We start from the raw sequence: 10,698 nt of genomic DNA, 5'->3' as shown, positions 1-10,698 counted from the left end.
CCTCCGGCTCTGAGCCGCGGCCGCTTCCCGATCCCGGAGGACGCGCTCCGCTCACCCGGCGCTCCGTGGGCAGGAGAAAGGGGGATCCCCTCCCAAGAGCCGCGCACTCAAGCAGCACACTGATAATTATGTGCGGTTTCAAGCTGTTGTGCATTTGAATATGTACATTTGTGTTTGTGTGTATATGTATTTCAATTTAAGCCAGCAGTTGGAACAGTGACGCTGAGTGTTTCTGCCTCAACTGATGCTGGGTTTTTTTGAAGTGTCTTTTGTGTTCCGAAAAGTCTTCGTAGGTGATAATTCCTTTTTCAAAAAAACCCCGAACTTCCTGTGGTTCTGTGAAGTGACCTGATAAGGGGGCTTCAGACCAGTTAATAAGGATTGTGGCCTAAACTGATAAAGTAGCACAAGGCATAGGAGCAGCATAGGGTTAACAATTTTTTAACAAGACATCACTTAATTTGCAGCTGCGTTTGCAGAACACTTAAGATAATAAAGTAGAAACTAGTAGGACCTTGAAGAGAAACTTCGTGGCATGCAAGGGTAGGGGGTGAAGGTAAGTGCTGGCCTGAACTAGCTCTGTGAATGATGGCTCATGACAACTCAGCGTGTTGAACCAAAAGTGGAAAAGTTCCAGTGGAAAGTGGAAAAGACCTGGAGTCTTCCTTCAGAAAACCCCTGCCCGCCACCACCAGATGGCAGAGCGCATGCTCAAGAGATAGATGACCTCTGATAAGTTCTTGGAACTGATTGTAATATCTCCGTCCGTAATGAATATGTGACTCTGGTTGATGAATATTTAAGATTAACTGTAATAAAACTGTGATGACTCAGAGCTTGGGTGGGCACATATGGTGGAAGGATGCTTCGTGTCTCCAGCACAGCAATAAGCATACTTGCTTTGTAACTTCTTGTGGGTTGTAGAGTTTGTTTTTCACACGCCAGACCCCAAAGCTTCACAGCTGAAGGGGGGAGGCTCCTCTGGTGATCCCACTCTCCTGCACGTGAAGGGTGGATGATTATGGCTGCCCTGGACCATGCCCTATTGGGTCTTTAATATCTCCATGGATGGAGACCCCACAACCCCTCCAGGCAATCTGTGACAGGTTGGAGTATAAAGCAAAAAAAAAATTACCAGCAAAAATAGGCTATTACCCAAGGAACACGCTGCTTTGGCTGTGTTAAGAGCACAGAAGCTGCTGTGGGGGTATTTCCTCAAGGTTCTCTTGCAGACAGCCACAGCCACTGCCTTGATAGTCCATGAGGGTCTGTTCTGTCCCATGCCAGCTTCTCACCGTGGGGCTCTGTGGTGGTGGAAGAATGTGAGGCAGGACTGCTGCTGGCACAAGCCTTGGGAATGGCACCCAAAGGCATCTGCTCCAATGGGGCTTACATGCTCCAAAGGCACGTCTCTGGGAGGATCCTGTCCACAGGAGATGGGCCGTCAGCTCTGGAAGAAATGGTGCCCCTTAAAAGAAAAAAATGCATTGTGCAATCTCATTGGTTTTCACCTCTCAGATGCTCTCTGTCTTGAAGGGAAAATACCTGTGTTCCACCACTTTGCTTTCCTGGGGGCAGAGTCCAAAAGGATACCTGAGGGTGCTATTGAGAGCAATGATCATGGAATCCACACCAGCACCCACAGAACTACATATGTTGGGAGCTGGAAAAATGACAAGGTAATTTTAAATATTTCTTAATTTTAAACTTTATCTGGATTTGAAATGGAGCATGTCTCACTATATCTACCCTTAAAAAAAAAGACACAGAGGAAAGTCATAACCTGAGGAGGATCAGACCAACGCAGCAGGTTTTTCTTCCACCTGGGAATCTTGTCACAGCCCAGTCAGAAGATTTGAGACACATAGGGTCTTCAGATGTCCTTCAGCCCTATGCAGGCTATTTTGCTAAATTTCACAACTGCTAGATTCCACCTGCTCACATGAGATGGGTGTCAGTTCACCAGATCACTGTGGCTTTCATGAGAGAACATAAATAGGCAGCATCACAGCAACTTGCTGTGACTGCTAGGTGGGTTTGTTGTTGTTTTTTTTAGGGAAACAAATCTCCAGTAATTGATTTTAGAAGTTATCTCTCCCTCATTTGCAAGGGATGCTGATGCATATATATTTCTTCCTTAAAACAGTTTCCAGGTATAATGATCATAGTTTATAAATATCAGGAGAAACATGGGGTTTATGAGGACATAGCAGTTATTTTATTTTTACCTTCCTGCAAGTGGCTCTAAATCCACCTTTGCACTCCGTTATAGAAGCATATAGCAGGATGGGGAGAGGATAAGAAGATGAATATATACAGGAAGAAGAGAACCCAGTAATGGGATGCATATACTTACACATTTTCAAGATGCCTGTGGTGAAAGTCAGGATAAAATTCATAGGACTTAAGCCCTTGTAACTTCAAATAATGAGTAGGACTGTGAAGTTTTCCCTATAGAGGCTACATACTGGGAGGGACATTAGTATAAATACAGTTTTGCAAAGAAAGGAATATCTTCATTGGCTGTCTAACCTGTGTGCTTTGTAGGTCAAAACTTCTATGGGCTAAAATGTGTAAGTTAAGGCAGGTATTTACAGACTAGTAAGGTTCTGATTCCTGGTAATTTGGTTATATGGGTAGTGCACATTTCACTGTGCCGCCACAAACTAATTCCATTCTCAACAGGACGGATTTATGTCATTACAGGATGGAAACTGAAGGAAACTTTATGGATGAAAATGGAGTGCAGTGGCATATTTCATGGCTCAGCAGTAGTGGGACTGGTGCAGAAGCTGAAAATATAACTATTTGGCATGGAACTGATTTTTTTGATCTATTTTGAGTCTAATTATGTTGTTGGCTAACAGTTTTCAACAGGCACTGATTTCTTCATGTATATATTTTTTTTAAAAAAACAGCCAAAGGATTCATGTCAAAAGTAAATTAAATTATTTTTCTTTTCAGACTGATCCACTGAAGTTTCCCAAATGAAAACTTTAAAAAAATGAAATTGGATAGGGTGAATTCATAAGTGGAGCAGTTGATGACTAGAATTATTTTCTTATTTTAACTTGTCCTAGGAATGTCTTTATCCCTGGCGTCCAAAAAAAAAAAAAAAAAAAAAAATTCCATTATCAAAAAATGAAGCCTAATTTATGCTCAACTTTTGAAACTTTACCCAGAAAACAAACGTCACCACCCACAGAGGCTTTTATAGAGTGCTCATATGAACATGTTTACCTGACGCCAGGTGTTGCTCAGTGGAGTCAAAGCAGAGAGCAAATGGAGCTGTAGCATGGCAGTTTCTCTGCACATAAACCCAAGTTCTGGTACCAGAGTGCTCAGTGACAGACCTCTGCCATGCACCAAATCTGCTTTCCTCTAGGAAGGGCTGTAGACAATGAGAACACACAGGGGAAGTGACCACTGCCAGTGTCCCTTTAGAAAGCTAATGCAATGAAAACTCTATTTCTATTTTTGTTTTGAGTTTGGTCACCAAAGGTCTCCACACTAAATACTTTGCTTTACGAGCAGAAAAACTGCTTCCTAGTTTTAAAAAAATGACACAACTGCAACATACCAGTCATGGCAGGAAAAAGTGTGTGTTGAGTCTTTGCTTGCCAGATATTTAATGGACTTTAAGTAAATACTTGTCCTCGCCTCTGTTTGCAGACACAGTGTACAAATGCTGTTCCCTCAGATGTGCCTTCAAATACTCAGCTGATTCTGTTGGGATTTGGGAAAATCTTTGGCTCTGTTATTTCTCAGCAAAATGAAAAAACAGCACATTATCAGAAGACTGAAACATACTGGGCCATCTGAAACAAAGCAGTTCATGGATCATTTATCAACATAACAGCTTTTCTTCTTCTTAGAGCTGTCCAGAGGAAAAAAATATCTCTATTTGAAGTGTTTCTTTCATAGATTTGTGAAGCCAAATACTTCTCTTTTTATTTGTTAAAAAACCCCAAACCCTTTTCTGGCTTGAACTGTTGAATTCACAGGTATTGTTGACCCATCAAAAATGCACTTTCCAGCAAACTCCTTCAGAGTTACAATTTTCTTCTGTCCAATTTTGTTGTGTTTAGTTCCCGAAATAGCCAGCTCAAAAAACCCCCACCTGAAACCAGTGTCCTCTGTCCCTAGTCCTTGACTTCAGAGGCAGCAGCATCTTCCACAGAGCTTCTGCTAATCTATGAGTCCGTCTTTTCAGCTCCTTTGCTAGGACTCCACATCACCCCATTTGTCTGTGCTGCACAGCAGTTACACCAGTTCAGGCTGTGCCATTTTACATTTCAGGTTTTCTGCCTGTAAGGTACATATTTGAAGTAGGTCTTTGTCTTCTGGGGGAGAAATTGGCCTGCTTTTTGTTACTGTTCTTTCTCCTGTGTATCTCTCTGCTCTTAGGCTTCAGGGTAACCCACCAGAACTGCTCAAAGCTTTGCCTGACATCCCTGGAGCTGCACTGTCCCCATGCTTCCTTGATGCCCTTTGGAGCAAAAAGTCTTGGAGGACCTTAGTGAAAAAATGGAGCTAGCAGGGAAGACTGCTTCCTCCCACCTTCCTACATCCCTCCAAGCCTTTATCTGTTTTTGCTCAAAGAAAACTACACAGAAGTGCTGCTAGTTGCCACTACTGTGCCTTAGCTACTTTGGCAACCTTGCTCTTGGCCCCAGAAGGTGAGAAGGGAAACCCTCTAAGCCCTGGCATCCATAGTGAGGCCAGGCATGGTACGAGACTGAGAGGGCTGGAGAAAGTGGGGAGGGGACACAGAGAGTGTCTCTCTGTCCCCAACTGCAGGCTGCCTTGCTTGGGTGCCATGGGAGGTATTTAAGAGCTTCTGAGCTCAGCAAAGCAGCAGAGACCACATAGCCCACTCTGCCCATCACTTCATGAGGCTTCTCACCCTCCCTTTGCAGCTGTGTGCAAAACTAATTAAAAAGGAAAAAAGTCAGCATCATCTTCTTCCAAGCGCAGTCCTGATTTTTGTATGGGGATGCAAGGATGTGACCCGAAGATTACATAATGAGAAGGCATTTGTTCAGCTTGCATTTAGTATCAGTGATTAGCATGTGACAGTCCCATCCTGGGAAAAATCAAGCCACCGTTGCTCTCCTCTCTCAGTGCTAATTCCCAACTCTGGCAACTCACAGTGCTGAAGGATCTTCAACTAGCCTGGGGTAAGTTTAAAATGGGATGAAGTCTGGGATTAATAATATAATTTTTCCTATTATGGGGGAAAACACAGAGCTGTAGCTATCTAATATTGCATTTGCAGTGCATAAAACAGTTATTTGAAGTGTTTTGCATCTTCATTGCCCACAGTCATTTTTAAGCTCTTTTCTTTCAAGTCTGTATATGGAGATTTAGCTTCTTAGTGTGCTGGAGAATCTTGTGAGGCTGAATTTTTAGCAAGCTCTCTAAAACACCTTTAAAAAGACCTTTTATGCTTTTACCATTTAAGAGGTAAGTTAAGGTTTCATGCTGAATTGAAGTATTTGAATGGCAACTGTATTAGAGTTAGCTGGAGGCAAAGCATGAGAGTGATGAGAGTAAATCACTTTTTTTTTTTTCTCTCTTTAGAAGACTGGGGTTTGTTCTCCAAGTGGGATATCTAAAACAGCCAGCAATCTCAGCTGGCAGGATTGAGACAGTCACCAGGAAGACCCCAAGCATTTGTTTAGAAAAATTGTGGCTGTTTAACAACTGAAGCAGCAAAAATGCATGCAGATTCCCCTGCATTGTTACTCATGTCATGAGTTAACAAGCAGAATGGGGCAGAAAGCCAAAGAAATAGTAACTGTTGTCCATCAAGGCTAGGTTATAAACGCTTTACTGAACTTTGCCTGTTTGCATGCTGTTGCTGAGGGTATTGTTGGTCTTTTTAACAGTGATCCTCTGCACAGTTGATTGTTTCTCCCACTTGTGCCACTCTATGATGGGGGGAACAATGGAAGGGGGAGCACAGTCCTGCAAATGCAGTGCAGGCTGTGGGACCTGCCTCCCCTCCTTCCCTTGCAGATGTGGGAATCCCACCTTTGTGATGCCTCAGTGGCATCTCAGTCCGGTCTTTGCCTTTGACCTGTGGCATACGTAAAAAAGGCAACACACTAGGACCTCCCTGTCCACCCGCACTTTCTCTCTTGGGGATCTTAGGGAAGTAGCTGCCACCCCAGGCTCTGTTAACTTACACACGCTGCCTGCTCTGCTCTAAGGAGGCTGCAGCACCAGCTGCTCCTGCAAGGCACCAGGGCACTGTTCTTTTCAGGACACCAATAGCCAGAATCATGCTGATCACTAATGGCAGAGTTGGCACTGCTTCTTAGGCTCACCATACTTCTCTGGTGGGCTCACCTGTCCCTTGGAGGGAAGACAGAGGCAAAAGAGGAAAATACTTCCTTTTGCCACAAAGGACAAGTGTGGTGGCTTAACACCCCAAAACTGTTCTCTAGGCTTTGCTCCAGAGATGTCATTCTAACTTGAAAAGACCTGCAGGAAGGATAAATTAGATTTAATGCTCAGACCTGAAAAAACAAGTCTGTGTCATGTCTTGTCCCTAAAGCAGGGAGGCCATAGGCTTGGGGTGCAGGCCATGACAGTCTGCTGGTGGCTTCAGGTGAGAAGGTGTTGAGCCTGGCCAGTGGAGAGCTTGCAGAGGAAAAATAACATCTCCTTGTTGATGAGGAAAATACCCTGTGGTGGGCTGACATGTCAGCTAAATTTTGGATTTGCTGTGGGAAGAGGCCTGGTGGTGGTCAGTGAGGGCTTGCTCTTTCTGCTGGTGTGCACATGGACTGATGTACATGCATACGGGAAGGGGTTAAGGGTGTGGGGCTTGCTCAGTTCTGAGAAGAAAAGGTGAGGGGGGTAATCCTCTTCCAGCTTTTAACACTCTCAAGGGGACTATAAAGCAGAGCCCAGAGGTGCACAGTAAAAGGCAATGTGTACAAGCAAAGGGAAACCCTCGCTGGGCACAAGGAAGAACATTCTTTCCCAGGGTACTGGAAGGCCTAGACAAGCTTCAAAAGCTCCAGTATGGGAAATACTCAGATTGGAGCTGGACACAGCCCTGAGGAACCTGAATTAGTTTACAGTTAGCCTTCTTTTGTGCAGAAGTTGCACTAGAGACATACAAGGGTCCCCACTCACATAGGCTCTGCTTTGCACTTACGACTTGTTTGCTGCCAGGAGAGGTGGGATTGACCAAACAGCCCACAGCCAGGATCTTAGGGTCAGATGTCAGTCCTCTTTTCCATCCCCTTGTTTTCACCCATTAGGGACAAGGTGGACACTGTTCAGCCGACTCAGGCTGACTGTAACCCTTGTCCCTGGTGAGGACAGTGTTAACACCTTCCCCACCTGGCAGGCAGGGGAAACAGAGGACAAGGATTCACACCAAATCATGGTATTTGATTGTTTGATTGATGAGAAAGGACTGACTAGTTTCACCCCATCTTTTTGGCAATTCAGAAGAACCAGGGACAGGCAGGCAGTATTATATATTCAGAGTCCAGCAGTGAGCCCTAAATGCTGGAAAGTAGTGAGTGTAACACAATTACTTAATGTAGCAAAGAACTGAGGGGGTGTCTCAGGAAACTGCAGGCTGCAGGTAGAGGACACATGAAAGACACTTACTCTGGGAAAACAGGAAAGATTTTCTGGACCCACTTAACCAAGATCAACCTACTTTGCAGTGTGGTCATATAGCAAGGGCTCCTGGCAGTGCCTGGAGCAGGAGGGAATGGTGGCATCCCTGGTGTCCCAGTTTCAATGCCTCACTCCTGAGCTCTGCAGAGGACAGAGACTGTGCTCAGACATTGTCCTTGAGTCTCTGCATGAGTGTGGAAGCTCCTCAGTTAAATCTTCAAGCTGTACAGGTATTGTTTTGCATTCCCTCTAGAAGGAAAAATTACTTCTGGTACCAAAAACCCGCAACATTTTTATAACCAGAGAGAAGTTACTAAGACAAAAGGCTCCCTTCCAGCTCATGTGGCCCTGAGTTGAAATCATGTGAGAAGACATATAACCTGGCAAAGATACATCATACAAACCCTTCCCTCAGAACTGTTACATCTCTCTCATTAAAAACTCACGTAGGTAATTCTTCTCCTTATCAGACAGACCTTTCTTTGTACTGGACCCAAAGATGTTTCATGTCATCACCTGTAGCATAGCAGAGGTAGAAATGCTCTCCTGTGAGCTCCTCCTCTTGAGTGCATCACCGCACATGACAACTGCAAGTTTCCATGTGTTAGTAGAGGGTTGCCACAGATCGTCTATGTATTGCATACTCTACCCTGACTCCCTGTTGGTGAGACTGATGGCATAGCCCTTGTGATGTGATGTGATGTGGGTCCTGCTGAAGTGGAACCTAGACAGAGACACAAGCATTTTGAGGTCTCTAGGTGCCTGCTTTAATTCTGACTTCTCCTCACCTTGGTTGCCTGCCACTGCAACCTGTTTATACACTGTTTCCTCATCCATTACAATCCCTTGATTCCCCTGTTTAAATCTGTGCAGATGTATGGTTTAGAGATTCTCAATTTTGTGTGCTTCCAAAAGAAGCCTTCTTGGTGCCAGCAGTGTCTGTTCACCCTATCTTGTGAAGGCTCAAGGTATGAATGTCACATTGTTAGTGGAGATTTAGAGATCCTCAGAATAATTTAGCAAGTGGATAGTAAAGTGATAAAATCTTTAAGGCAGACTATGTAGTTAGTGTATTTAATGGTATATTAATATAACTGATTCCATACTTGCTAATTAGTAGTAGTTAACAATTACATACTGTTTTATTGCTCTAACTGGAATGGTAGAACAAGAATAATATATAAGCAGAATGGCTATATGTGTTTTTATTAAAAAAGACAAAAACAGGAAAAAAAAGAAAAAAAACAGCAAAAAGCTGTTTACCTAGTTTTCAGTGAAAATGTTTATGGCAGACGTTTATGTTTCTTTCGTATCTCTTTTTCCTTTCCTATTTGTTCCTTTTCTCTCAACACCGCAAAGCCACTTTTGAATTTTGAAAACAGTTCTCTGTGTTACACAAGCTAGTCCCTGTTCAACAGCCCCAAAACCTCAAGAATTTCCCATGGTATCGACTGGTCTAAAATAGGAGCAAAGTTTGACAACTTTGCTACTAAGAAAGCTGCTAGTGAAGTTGAAATTAAAAGCCCATTTCACTCAGAGACACAAATTTAAGTACCTTCTCCTCAAAACTACTAGTGGGGAGACTTAGCTACTTTAAAAACAACTGCATGTTTATGTGTTATGGAAGCAAATAATATTCTTTGGAATACCTATCAGCAATCTGTATTTTTTTATTATTTTTCTGCTAAAGAGGGATGGAGCACACAGCATAGGAGGAGAGGCTGAGGGAGTTGGGTATCTTCAGCTTGGGGAAGACTGGGCTGGGAAGGGTCCTGCAGCCATCTGCAACTACCTGATGGTGGTTATAGATCAGAGAGTCAGACACTTCTCACAGATACAGTGAAAGGATAAACTGCCATGGGCACAAGCTGCAGCAAGGGAAACCTTCACTGGTCCTAGGAAAAAAATTCTTCCCCATGGGACCAGCTCAGCCCTAGGACAGGCCCAGAAAGGTTGAGAAGTCTTCACCCTGGAAGATACTCAGAGCTTGACTAGATGTGGCCTTGAGCAATATGATCTAGCTTTGAAGTTGGCTCTGCTTTGAGTCAGGTAACTCCAGAGGTCTCCACTCATCTAAACTCTGCCATGAGTCTTCAGAACAAAAAAAATAACTTTTACACTGTCAGCTGATAGAAAACCAATTTAACAAACTATTACATTTATCTCACTGTAACCAGGTGTCCACCTAGAACCTTTCCTGGTCTGTTTGCACAAAGCTGATATGCAAAGTCCCTCCACCTTTGCTCAGGTTTTCTACATGCGTCACTGAAGGATCCTCTGCCCTGAAAAGACAACAGATCTTAGGGGGAGATCTCATAAGCAGCTCTCTTACAACTAAGAAGTTTATCCTTTCATTAATCCTCAATATCACGAAGATGCTAAACCCCAAGTCCCACCAACACCGTGCTGGAAGCTTTTCGGTCTACATCATAGCCTCAGCAAGAGCCTGGATGGATATGCTGATGGCTGTGCCACCCCCAGCCTGACCACAAGAGGCATCCAATGCCACAGCCCATAAACGTTCAGCATTGCCATCTCAGAGGGCCCGATGGTGCCACGACCCTCCTCCCCCTCCTTCCTTGGAACTTCCACACTGGAAAGATGTCAGGTCAAAAGCGTGTGGTCCCCCAAGCTACCCCCAGCCATTATCTTAAGATCATTCCCAAGGTCCTTACCCTATTACTGGACTGATGAGATGCTTTACAAAGGGAGTGACTTGGGCATAGCCTCATGTTCTGTTGGCCCTGGTTTCCAGAGAAGCTGCAGCAGCTCTATACGTTGAGGTTGCAACACTCCTATGCCTCCAAAAGTCAGGGAGACAACAGATAGAGAAAGCAGGTATGGGAGTACAAATACCTCCGAAAGTGCAAGCAGGGTTGTGCAGCAGCATTGTGAAGGCACTATCTCTGTGACCCAAACACCAGTTTGGAGGACATTTTGGGTGATCTGTTGCATAGCAAAAAGCTGGTTCTTTGATGCAGAGCATCCATGCAAGATGTTCATGCGTTGTCCAAAATGCATCTCATTTTGCTTCTGTGATGAAACAAGAAG

Source organism: Calypte anna, chromosome 3 (assembly GCF_003957555.1).
Source record: "Calypte anna isolate BGI_N300 chromosome 3, bCalAnn1_v1.p, whole genome shotgun sequence".
In the NCBI taxonomy this organism is placed as follows: Eukaryota; Metazoa; Chordata; class Aves; order Apodiformes; family Trochilidae; genus Calypte; species Calypte anna.
This window is presented reverse-complemented; position numbering follows the sequence as displayed.